A 9,962-nucleotide genomic window follows, 5' to 3' on the forward strand; every position below is an offset into this window, starting at 1 on the left:
ATTCCATAGTGTGTAGAATCCTCTAGTTGGGGGATACATACTGAACTGGAAAGAGACTCCGTCCCAGTCTATCTTGGCCAGCACATTGTGAAATAGACATGACTCACTGATGGCTTGTAGTAATTCAGACCAACTATAAATTTAGTGTGCATTCACAGTGAAATTGATCAAGTTATGCCACTGTTCTGCTCGAGTAGTTGTAATTAAAAACGTTTTATGAGTTTTTTGGTGGTGATAGATTGATCGTAATTCGTGAATCCATATCTAGCCTGAAGGTAGTTAGATCCATTGTGTCCTGATAAACACGACTTCAGAAACCATAGCTATGGTTAGAAAGATAATACTATAACCATACAGACTTCATTAGAGGTGAGAGAGGTCTATAACCTCAATGGTCATATTGTGGCAGTATACTGTTTCTTTTCAGCAGATAGTCAGTGGTATAGATTAACAAAAATCTGTTACAGCTGTAACCATGGTATTGCGTCATTCAGCCCCTCTATGTCGCACTGAAGTTTGAAGACCCATTTCTGCTCTTTTCTGAGCAGGAATTGAGAGATATCACTCACATGTAGTGGTATATGGGGTTGTTCCAATATCACCCACTTCAACTAATCTGCAGAGTGTTTCATGGTTAGAAAGTAGGTAGTCAACCGAGTTGCCTGTCTGTTGCATCTGATGGTGCTTTTGTGTTCCTGTATCCTCAGCTTTATTTTTCTGGTCGTCATCCCTATATAGCGAAGGGCACAAGGACATGTAATTTGGTAAATAACCCTTTCACTATTGCAGTTTGTGTGGTGTTTCAACTGCCAGGGGCGTGCCGTCCCTATATCAACGGATAATGTTTTCTGCGTCGGAGGACACACTGAACAACTTCCACAGGGATAGTGGCCCTGTACGGGAGGGAGGTTCCAGAGTCTCGGTGTTGTATCTTGGCTTGTATTGGGTGGTCTAGTGTGAACTAGTTCATCCTTCAGATTGGTACTCCTCTTGAAAGAGAACAGAGGCAAAGGGATGTTGTCTCCTGCACTATTCAGGATGCGCCACTTTTGTCTGATAATCTTTTGAATCTTGGTAGACAGGGTACAAAAAGTGGTCACACACGCTAGTCTATTCAGAGGAGGTTTTTCAATCGGAGGTGCAAGGAGTGCCTCCCTATGATTGTTTGATGCCCTTTTACACGAATCCTTGATCAGGGTGCTGGGATACAAGCGTTGTTTGAGTCTAGTGGACAGGTCTCTTGATTGATTTTGAAAATCTGATTTCACTGAACAATTCCTCCGAACCCTGAGAAATTGTCCGAACGGGAGGTTTTCTCGCAAGGAACGAGGATGATAACTATCAAACCTCAACAGAGAATTGCGTGACATTGGCTTTCGATATAACCGGCTTGACAGAAAACCTTCTCTAGGGACGATCAATAGGTCCAGGAAGGGGAGCTCTGTTTTGCTGTACTCCACAGTGAATCTTAGAAAAGGATTCTGATCATTCAGCCAAGTTTGAAACATTAGGATTGACTCTCTGTCTCCACGCCATATCACCAGAATGTCATCTATGTACCTCTTCCACAACAACATTTGATGGAGATATGGGTTGTTGTGGTTGAGGACACAGTGAGTCTCGAAGTGATGGACATACAGATTCGCCAGGCTGGGCGCAAATTTGCTGCCCATTGATGTTCCTGACGTCTGTAGATACAGAGAGTTCTCAAAGTCAAAAAAGTTCTCGGTCATCGCAATTCTGGCCAACTCCATAATGAAGTGGATTGGTGTAATACTGTCATGTGTGGTGGTTTCTAGTAATGTCTGCATAGTTTGTAGGGTTTCCACTTGGGGTATACAGGTGTATAGTGACTCTACGTCAAAGCTGACAAGATAATCCAGATTGGTATCGAACTCTGTCTCGGATAATAGACGTGAAACGTCTTTGGTATCTTGCAGTTAGGTCGGTATAGTTTTGACGAGAGGTGAAAGAAACACATCCACAAAAGAAGACAAGGGTTCCATCGGTTCTCTTCTGGAACCACTGTCTTCTTTTGTGGATGTGTTTCTTTCACCTCTCGATACCAATCTGGATTATCTTGTCAGCTTTGACGTAGAGTCACTATACACCTGTATACCCCAAGTGGAAACCCTACAAACTATACAGACATTACTAGAAACCACCACACATGACAGTATTACACCAATCCACTTCATTATGGAGTTGGCCAGAATTGCGATGACCGAGAACTTTTTTGGCTTTGAGAACTCTCTGTATCTACAGACGTCAGGAACATAAATGGGCAGCAAATTTGAGCTGAGCCTGGCGAATCTGTATGTCCATCACTTCGAGACTCACTGTGTCCTCAACCACAACAACCCATATCTCCATCAAATGTTGTTGTGGAAGAGGTACATAGATGACATTCTGGTGATATGGCGTGGAGACAGAGAGTCAATCCTAATGTTTCAAACTTGGCTGAATGATCAGAATCCTTTTCTAAGATTCACTGTGGAGTACAGCAAAACAGAGCTCCCCTTCCTGGACCTATTGATCGTCCCTAGAGAAGGTTTTCTGTCAAGCCGGTTATATCGAAAGCCAATGTCACGCAATTCTCTGTTGAGGTTTGATAGTCATCATCCTCGTTCCTTGCGAGAAAACCTCCCGTTCGGACAATTTCTCAGGGTTCGGAGGAATTGTTCAGTGAAATCAGATTTTCAAAATCAATCAAGAGACCTGTCCACTAGACTCAAACAACGCTTGTATCCCAGCACCCTGATCAAGGATTCGTGTAAAAGGGCATCAAACAATCATAGGGAGGCACTCCTTGCACCTCCGATTGAAAAACCTCCTCTGAATAGACTATCGTGTGTGACCACTTTTTGTACCCTGTCTACCAAGATTCAAAAGATTATCAGACAAAAGTGGCGCATCCTGAATAGTGCAGGAGACAACATCCCTTTGCCTCTGTTCTCTTTCAAGAGGAGTACCAATCTGAAGGATGAACTAGTTCACACTAGACCATCCAATACAAGCCAAGATACAACACCGAGACTCTGGAACCTCCCTCCCGTACAGGGCCACTATCCCTGTGGAAGTTGTTCGATGTGTCCTCAGACGCAGAAAACATTATCCGTTGATATAGGGACGGCACGCCCCTGGCAGTTGAAACACCACACAAACTGCAATAGTGAAAGGGTTATTTACCAAATTACATGTCCTTGTGCCCTTCGCTATATAGGGATGACGACCAGAAAAATAAAGCTGAGGATACAGGAACACAAAAGCACCATCAGATGCAACAGACAGGCAACTCGGTTGACTACCCACTTTCTAACCATGAAACACTCTGCAGATGAGTTGAAGTGGGTGATATTGGAACAACCCCATATACCACCACATGTGAGTGATATCTCTCAATTCCTGCTCAGAAAAGAGCAGAAATGGGTCTTCAAACTTCAGTGCGACATAGAGGGGCTGAATGACGCTATACCATGGTTACAGCTATAACAGATTTTTGTTAATCTATACCACTGGCTATCTGCTGAAAAGAAACAGTATACTGCCACAATATGACCATTGAGGTTATAGACCTCTCTCACCTCTAATGAAGTCTATATGGTTATAGTATTATCTTTCTAACCATAGCTATGGTTTCTGAAGTCGTGTTTATCAGGACACAATGGATCTAACTACCTTCAGGCTAGATATGGATTCACGAATTACGATCAATCTATCACCACCAAAAAACTCATAAAACGTTTTTAATTACAACTATTCGAGCAGAACAGTGGCATAACTTGATCAATTTCACTGTGAATGCACACTAAATTTATAGTTGGTCTGAATTACTATATGCCATCAGTGAGTCATGTCTATTTCACAATGTGCTGGCCAAGATAGACTGGGACGGAGTCTCTTTCCAGTTCAGTATGTATTACCCAACTAGAGGATTCTACACACTATGGAATATCGGCACATGGCGTATACATGATGATGCCGGTATGAGTATCAATCAGAAAATAAATCAATATATGGTTGTCCTGATTTCTCTATCAGGTTTGTTATGTCATTTTGAGGAAATTTCCACATTAACCATGTATTGGCGCGATGTTGCCGGTATGAGTATTAATCAGAAAATAAATCAATATACAGTTGTCCTGAGTTTCTTTATCAGTATTGCCACCTTTATAAAAGATTTTTTGAGGAAATGGCCACGTCAACCATGCATTTGCGCGCCACCAATAAATCATATGAACGTGACACGTCAGTGATAACAAATACGGTCGAGGCGCGGTGGTTCATTTCATTTCCGTTTCCGGTCTACTCCTCCAATCAGAGGAGCGCACACATCACGGAACAGTAGGACCTATCCCGTTATGAAGGCGCTGATATGACCAACCAACAACCAATGCGCATACGGGTGTTTTAAGTTCTCTATCAGGTCCGCTATAATCATTTTTAAGCGGAAGCGATGCGCGGTCCCAACACCTCCCCCTCGGCTCAGTTCTTTGACCGAGGCAACGACGGAGAGGTGAGTGGGAACTGCGCGCCGTTACCTTTTCGATCTAGACGCATAAACCCTGCGCTACGAGCATTCTGACAAAAATCAAGCTACATGCCTACCTTTGCGCTATGAGCGGTTTTATTTTATTTTTGACAGAAATTATACCATTTGCAACTGAAGGCTCTATTCGATAGAAGGTGTTCTTCAACATTCTTTTGCATGGAATATCTCTTTTTGTAATTTTCTGCCAACAATGCGCTGAGACAGATTTCTGAGATAGCAATTCATAATAGGTCCCCAAATCAATTCATTCTTGGGGTCTATGTATTCTCACTGGGATTTATAAAAATCAATATAAAAATCAATACAAACATCAACATATGAATATTGGAGGTTTTAGCTCATATGCTGCCATGGACCTGTCTCTCTGCCTACCTGTATGCATCTTTTGAGGTACATTTTTCCATGTTGCAAACTGATGTAGACATGTTTATATCTTTTGTCTACTCAGTGCGTGGCCTCCTTTTCCTGAGCGAGTGCCAGGTGAGGTGAGGCTTGTCCTCCCTACAATGTTGGGTGAGTACAAATCTGTTCCCAAGTGGAATCAAATTGATGTAAACACTACAAAAGTAACACATCTAATGAAATTGTCAAAAAAATCTTTTGATAAATTGTTTTGTTGTGTGTATATATTTTTTCTTGTTGTGTTTCTGATACATAGGAGAGGCTGTGAAATAACAGACTACACCACTGGTAGGTCTCCACATTATACTTTTATCACAAACAGTGGTAAGTGTTGCCGTAGTGTATACCATAGGTCCTGATGAAAGCCCTGTTGGGCTGAAACATGTCGACCAATTAATATCTTTGATGTATAGTAATATTGTCATACTATATCCACTCTGCTTTTAAACATGCCGTCCTGGTGGTCGCCTAAAATAAAATTTCTGTAGACATCAGTACAGGCATTTTTATTTCACAATAAATTTTGTTTACACATTTTTTGAGCACTGCAACTAACCCCCCTTTTTTTCAGCCCTTTACAGCACTCATTGTCTGGTTGACAACTCTCTCTTTCACCTTCCGGTTCTAGTAAACCTCAACTAATACACTGAGGTTGAATTAAGCGGATAATGTGATACAACCCAGATGATGAAGTTCCGCCAACTGGTGGGCTGATGGGTTTCTTTCTTCTTTTTCTGTAGACCACTGTCTGCGGATTCTTCACCTGTCTCTCCTGTGTGTGTCTTTTTCTTGATGACTATTTAGCATCCCGGAGCTAGAGGACCAAAATTTGGTACCAAGCCCGAAATACTTAAAAAGACCCTTGTTACCTCTCGTGTATTTGTATATTGTTTAGTTGGGGGACAAGGTACAAGCAGGTCTAGAAATACAAATTAATTCCCCTAGGACCCTTACCTTCAATTGTAGTTTTCTGCTATCCTCTGTGCAGCTACGGCTGCGGGTCTGATTATTGGATAGGTTGGCCGCCATAGCGGTGCCTTTTTTGCAACTGTACTCTTACATGCAACAGGATGGCGGACTTTGCAGGTCTAGGTTTCGATGACGAGACTTTATCCTCTATTCTACACGACAATCCCAGTATGCTAGATTTAGTTCCATCAACAGTACCAGCACTCCCAGGAGACTGGGATACTGTGTTGGATCTTAAGAAAAGCCACTCCCGTACCATCATTGATGGTCAGATCATGGCCGAATACCTTCATGGGAAGTGTGCTCCCACAGGCCTGATCGTTACTAATGCGCCAAGGCTTTTTCTGACAGACAAAATATTCATCAAAGACTGGTCATTGATAGCCTGGCGCTGCACACGAGATTGGCTTATCTTAATTATTTCGACTGCCAAAAGAGTGGCAGATGCCACTTTGGTGGAAATACAAACTTTGGTAGGCCAAATAAAAACCACATTAACAACTAAACGGTTTGAGAAACAACAGGAGGAATCCAATAAAGCTAATAAAGAGTATAAAGATCCAATTTTTTTCGCAAAAATTGACAAATTTAAGAAAGACTTAGCGAAATTCTCCCACGAAAGGATTTATCCTTACACTAGCGATGAATATACTCCCACAGATTCGAACAAACAGGGGAAACCCCATGGATCGAGTTATGCCACTTCCTCTGACTCTAACTCATCTGACTCGGATAGCGGTAATACATCCCAGTGGAGAGGGAGAGGTCGTAACAATCGCCCCAACCGAAGACGCAATGGGCAAGGGAATATGTACCAACAAGGTCCATGGTGGCCCCCCGCTCCATGGGGCTATCCACAATTTCCGCCACCCATGCCACATTATGCTATGCAACCACAATACTACGAAAGCCAAGCTTTTTTAGGACAGGGCCGTGGCTGGAACAGAGGGAGACGGAGAGGGAAGAACCAGGTCCAATGGGCAGACGAGCAAGACGCTCCGGCAACTCGCAACAAACGAGGCCAGTAGACTCCATGTCAAACAACAGTGAGGACTTGGTGGTGAATCTGAGCACCCGTAGCCTGTCCCCACTAGAACACCAAGTACTCAACAAGGGTCTTGGGTTTGTACCCACTAATAGTGGTGATGCCTTTAAACTTCGCAGTGAAATGGAAAGATTTTTTTGGAGTGTGAGATTGCACTTTTTCTTTAAAGACAAAGAGAAAGATCCTACACTATCCACAACAGACACGAATACCGGTCTCAAGACCCAATCCCTTTTCATGCCTCTTTTGCAACAGGTGCCATCAAGAGTCGGAGCTTTTGAAACTGCAGTGCTACACGAAATGAAGGCACTGGACTTCTCCCGACACGACACTTTTCAGAATCTATCCAGACAGGAGAGACAAGCACTAGACACTCTATCTAAAGACAAAAATATCATGATCAAACCGGCCGACAAGGGGGGTGCGATCATCATACAGGACATCACCACCTATCGAGCTGAGTGCTTGAGACAATTGGACAACACTCAATCTTACTCACTTTTGAGTATGGATCCCACCACGAGACTTTCAACTGAGATTAAGTCTCTAGTTGAAGAGGCAAGTGCGGAGGGCTGGATAACAGCACAAGAAGCGAAATTTCTTGTTACACCACATCCAGTCACTCCGTACTTTTACACGTTGCCCAAAATTCATAAGGCAGCGAGACCACCTCCGGGACGCCCGATCATTTCAGGCATCGGTTCTCTTCTGGAACCACTGTCTTCTTTTGTGGATGTGTTTCTTTCACCTCTCGTCAAAACTATGCCGACCTACCTGCAAGATACCAAAGACGTTTTACGTCTATTATCCGAGACAGAGTTCGATACCAATCTGGATTATCTTGTCAGCTGTGACGTAGAGTCACTATACACCTGTATACCCCAAGTGGAAACCCTACAAACTATGCAGACATTACTAGAAACCACCACACATGACAGTATTACACCAATCCACTTCATTATGGAGTTGGCCAGAATTGCGATGACCGAGAACTTTTTTGACTTTGAGAACTCTCTGTATCTACAGACGTCAGGAACATCAATGGGCAGCAAATTTGCGCCCAGCCTGGCGAATCTGTATGTCCATCACTTCGAGACTCACTGTGTCCTCAACCACAACAACCCATATCTCCATCAAATGTTGTTGTGGAAGAGGTACATAGATGACATTCTGGTGATATGGCGTGGAGACAGAGAGTCAATCCTAATGTTTCAAACTTGGCTGAATGATCAGAATCCTTTTCTAAGATTCACTGTGGAGTACAGCAAAACAGAGCTCCCCTTCCTGGACCTATTGATCGTCCCTAGAGAAGGTTTTCTGTCAAGCCGGTTATATCGAAAGCCAATGTCACGCAATTCTCTGTTGAGGTTTGATAGTTATCATCCTCGTTCCTTGCGAGAAAACCTCCCGTTCGGACAATTTCTCAGGGTTCGGAGGAATTGTTCAGTGAAATCAGATTTTCAAAATCAATCAAGAGACCTGTCCACTAGACTCAAACAACGCTTGTATCCCAGCACCCTGATCAAGGATTCGTGTAAAAGGGCATCAAACAATCATAGGGAGGCACTCCTTGCACCTCCGATTGAAAAACCTCCTCTGAATAGACTAGCGTGTGTGACCACTTTTTGTACCCTGTCTACCAAGATTCAAAAGATTATCAGACAAAAGTGGCGCATCCTGAATAGTGCAGGAGACAACATCCCTTTGCCTCTGTTCTCTTTCAAGAGGAGTACCAATCTGAAGGATGAACTAGTTCACACTAGACCACCCAATACAAGCCAAGATACAACACCGAGACTCTGGAACCTCCCTCCCGTACAGGGCCACTATCCCTGTGGAAGTTGTTCGGTGTGTCCTCAGACGCAGAAAACATTATCCGTTGATATAGGGACGGCACGCCCCTGGCAGTTGAAACACCACACAAACTGCAATAGTGAAAGGGTTATTTACCAAATTACATGTCCTTGTGCCCTTCGCTATATAGGGATGACGACCAGAAAAATAAAGCTGAGGATACAGGAACACAAAAGCACCATCAGATGCAACAGACAGGCAACTCGGTTGACTACCCACTTTCTAACCATGAAACACTCTGCAGATGAGTTGAAGTGGGTGATATTGGAACAACCCCATATACCACCACATGTGAGTGATATCTCTCAATTCCTGCTCAGAAAAGAGCAGAAATGGGTCTTCAAACTTCAGTGCGACATAGAGGGGCTGAATGACGCTATACCATGGTTACAGCTGTAACAGATTTTTGTTAATCTATACCACTGACTATCTGCTGAAAAGAAACAGTATAATGCCACAATATGACCATTGAGGTTATAGACCTCTCTCACCTCTAATGAAGTCTATATGGTTATAGTATTATCTTTCTAACCATAGCTATGGTTTCTGAAGTCGTGTTTATCAGGACACAATGGATCTAACTACCTTCATGCTAGATATGGATTCACGAATTACGATCAATCTATCACCACCAAAAAACTCATAAAACGTTTTTAATTACAACTACTCGAGCAGAACAGTGGCATAACTTGATCAATTTCACTGTGAATGCACACTAAATTTATAGTTGGTCTGAATTACTATATGCCATCAGTGAGTCATGTCTATTTCACAATGTGCTGGCCAAGATAGACTGGGACGGAGTCTCTTTCCAGTTCAGTATGTATCCCCCAACTAGAGGATTCTACACACTATGGAATATCGGCACATGGCGTATACATGATGATGCCGGTATGAGTATCAATCAGAAAATAAATAAATATATGGTTGTCCTGATTTCTCTATCAGGTTTGTTATGTCATTTTGAGGAAATTTCCACATTAACCATGTATTGGCGCGATGTTGCCGGTATGAGTATTAATCAGAAAATAAATCAATATACAGTTGTCCTGAGTTTCTTTATCAGTATTGCCACCTTTATAAAAGATTTTTTGAGGAAATGGCCACGTCAACCATGCATTGGCGCGCCACCAATAAATC

The sequence above is a fragment of the Lissotriton helveticus genome, chromosome 9 (assembly GCF_964261635.1).
Source record: "Lissotriton helveticus chromosome 9, aLisHel1.1, whole genome shotgun sequence".
Taxonomy (NCBI): domain Eukaryota; kingdom Metazoa; phylum Chordata; class Amphibia; order Caudata; family Salamandridae; genus Lissotriton; species Lissotriton helveticus.